Source organism: Ascidiella aspersa, chromosome 5 (genome assembly GCF_963924565.1).
Source record: "Ascidiella aspersa chromosome 5, kaAscAspe10.2, whole genome shotgun sequence".
Classification (NCBI taxonomy): Eukaryota; Metazoa; Chordata; class Ascidiacea; order Phlebobranchia; family Ascidiidae; genus Ascidiella; species Ascidiella aspersa.
The window spans coordinates 13,684,275-13,686,774 of record NC_139451.1 but is presented as its reverse complement, the minus strand read 5'-3'; the positions used below and the strand labels follow the sequence as shown (position 1 = coordinate 13,686,774).

General features: G+C 59.1%; 2 non-coding genes and 1 pseudogene across 2 annotated transcripts in view; all 3 read left to right on the top strand.

The window, feature by feature from the left end:
- Positions 1 to 1,182, top strand: part of LOC146144555 (small subunit ribosomal RNA) — a 1,811-nt gene extending 629 nt beyond the window's left edge. The window contains exon 1 of the ribosomal RNA XR_014500618.1: positions 1 to 1,182. This exon is cut by the window's left edge and continues 629 nt beyond it. This is a non-coding gene — a ribosomal RNA (small subunit ribosomal RNA).
- A 247-nt stretch (positions 1,183 to 1,429) lies between these two features.
- On the top strand, positions 1,430 to 1,583 carry LOC146144554 (5.8S ribosomal RNA). The gene has a single exon (XR_014499004.1). It is a non-coding gene; the product is annotated as a 5.8S ribosomal RNA (ribosomal RNA).
- Positions 1,584 to 1,831: 248 nt separating this feature from the next.
- LOC146144553 (large subunit ribosomal RNA) overlaps positions 1,832 to 2,500 on the top strand; it is a 3,679-nt pseudogene continuing 3,010 nt past the window's right edge.

The window sequence follows — 2,500 nt, the reverse complement described above, 5'->3', positions numbered from 1 at the left end:
CTCGTAGTTGGATTTTGGGCGCAGGCGGCCGGTCCGTCGCAAGGCGTGTACTGGCCGTCCTGGCCTCACCTCCGGTTCTCCGCCGGTGCCCTTGACTGAGTGTCGGCGGCGGCCGGAACGTTTACTTTGAAAAAATTAGAGTGTTCAAAGCAGGCGATTCGCCTGAATAATGGTGCATGGAATAATGGAATAGGACCTCGGTTCTATTTTGTTGGTTTTCGGAGCGCGAGGTAATGATTAAGAGGGACAGACGGGGGCATTCGTACTGTGCCGTTAGAGGTGAAATTCTTGGATCGGCGCAAGACGAACGACTGCGAAAGCATTTGCCAAGAATGTTTTCTTTAATCAAGAGCGAAAGTCAGAGGTTCGAAGACGATCAGATACCGTCCTAGTTCTGACTATAAACGATGCCAACTAGCGATCGGGGGGCGTTAGTTTTACGACCTCTCCGGCAGCTTGCGGGAAACCAAAGTCTTTGGGTTCCGGGGGAAGTATGGTTGCAAAGCTGAAACTTAAAGGAATTGACGGAAGGGCACCACCAGGAGTGGAGCCTGCGGCTTAATTTGACTCAACACGGGAAATCTCACCCGGCCCGGACACAGTGAGGATTGACAGATTGAGAGCTCTTTCTTGATTCTGTGGGTGGTGGTGCATGGCCGTTCTTAGTTGGTGGAGCGATTTGTCTGGTTAATTCCGATAACGAACGAGACTCTGGCTTGCTAACTAGTTACGCGACCCAATCGGTCGGCGTCTAACTTCTTAGAGGGACTAGTGGCGTTTAGCCACACGAGATTGAGCAATAACAGGTCTGTGATGCCCTTAGATGTTCGGGGCCGCACGCGCGCTACACTGACCGGATCAGCATGTGCTCGCCTTGGCCGACAGGTCTGGGTAACCCGCTGAACCCCGGTCGTGCTAGGGATAGGGAATTGCAATTATTTCCCTTGAACGAGGAATTCCCAGTAAGCGCGAGTCATTAGCTCGCGTTGATTACGTCCCTGCCCTTTGTACACACCGCCCGTCGCTACTACCGATTGAATGGTTTAGTGAGGTCCTCCGATTGGACCTGGCGCGGCCGGCAACGGTCGAGCCGGCGTCCGAGAAGACGATCTAACTTGATCATTTAGAGGAAGTAAAAGTCGTAACAAGGTTTCCGTAGGTGAACCTGCGGAAGGATCATTAACGGTCTCGCAAACGCTTCGGCGAACGCGAAACTCGGACAAGCGAGAGAAAAAGTCTTTGCTACCCGGCGCCCGACCCGCGAGGAGCGGCGCGCCGGCCGGCGATTCGGTCACCCGGTAATGTTTGCGCGTCGAGTGCCGCGGTGCCGCGCGCTCCGGCTTCAAGCGTCGGCCTGGCCGACCGCTCGGCGCGGTCTATTTTGTCACCCTATAGTGCGAGGCACTGTGCGAGCGAAACAATCGTGGATGGCTCTTGGCGGTGGATCACTCGGCTCGTGAGTCGATGAAGGACGCAGCTAGCTGCGTGAATTAGTGTGAATTGCAGGACACATTGAGCATCGACGTTCTGAACGCAAATTGCGGCCTCGGGTCAATCCCGGGGCCGCGCCCGCCTCAGGGTCGCGTTGCAAACGTTCCGCGCGGGGATTTCTCCGCGCGGCTGCTGCGGCGTCGGACGCGCGAGCGCCCGTCCCGCTCAAGACAGCACGGCACGATGCGCGACGATCGCGACCAGAATCCCGCGCGGCGGCGGCGAGTCGACCTCGAAGAGGCCAACGGCTGGCGGCTCAAGGGCGGGAATCGAGGTGCGCGGCGGCGCGCGGCGCCGACGGCGAGCGCGGAACGGGAAGAATAGTCCCGGTCCTTACTTTCGGCCTGAGGTCGGACGAGGCTACCCGCTGAATTTAAGCATATTACTAAGCGGAGGAAAAGAAACTAACGAGGATTCCCTCAGTAACGGCGAGTGAAGCGGGATGTGCCCATCGCCGAATCCGCGCGCTTTTGGAGTGCGCGGAATTGTGGCGTACGGAATTCGTCACGGCGCGCTTCGCCGGTCGCCCGCGTCCTTCTGATCGAGGCCTTTTCCCAGAGCGGGTGTCAGGCCCATGGCGGCGACAGGCGGGCGCGCTACGGCGTCTTCCCAGAGTCGGGTTGTTTGGGAATGCAGCCCAAAGCGGGTGGTAAACTCCATCTAAGGCTAAATACGGTCACGAGACCGATAGCGAACAAGTACCGTGAGGGAAAGTTGAAAAGCACTTTGAAGAGAGAGTTAAAGAGTACGTGAAACCGTCGAGAGGCAAACGGGAGGGCCTGTCGGGTCGCCCGGTCGCTTTCAGCCGGCCCCCTGTCGGCGACGTTGTCGTGCGGACCCTCACGGGCCGCCGGCGGCGCCGCCCGATCGGGGACCAGCGCACTAGCGCCGGGCGAAGGCCGCGACCGTCTGGACGGCGGCGAGAAGGCCGCGCGCAAGGTAACCCGGCCTCGGTCGGGTACTATAGGCGCGCGTGTCCGTCGGCCCGCCGTTCGGGCGAGGAGAGATC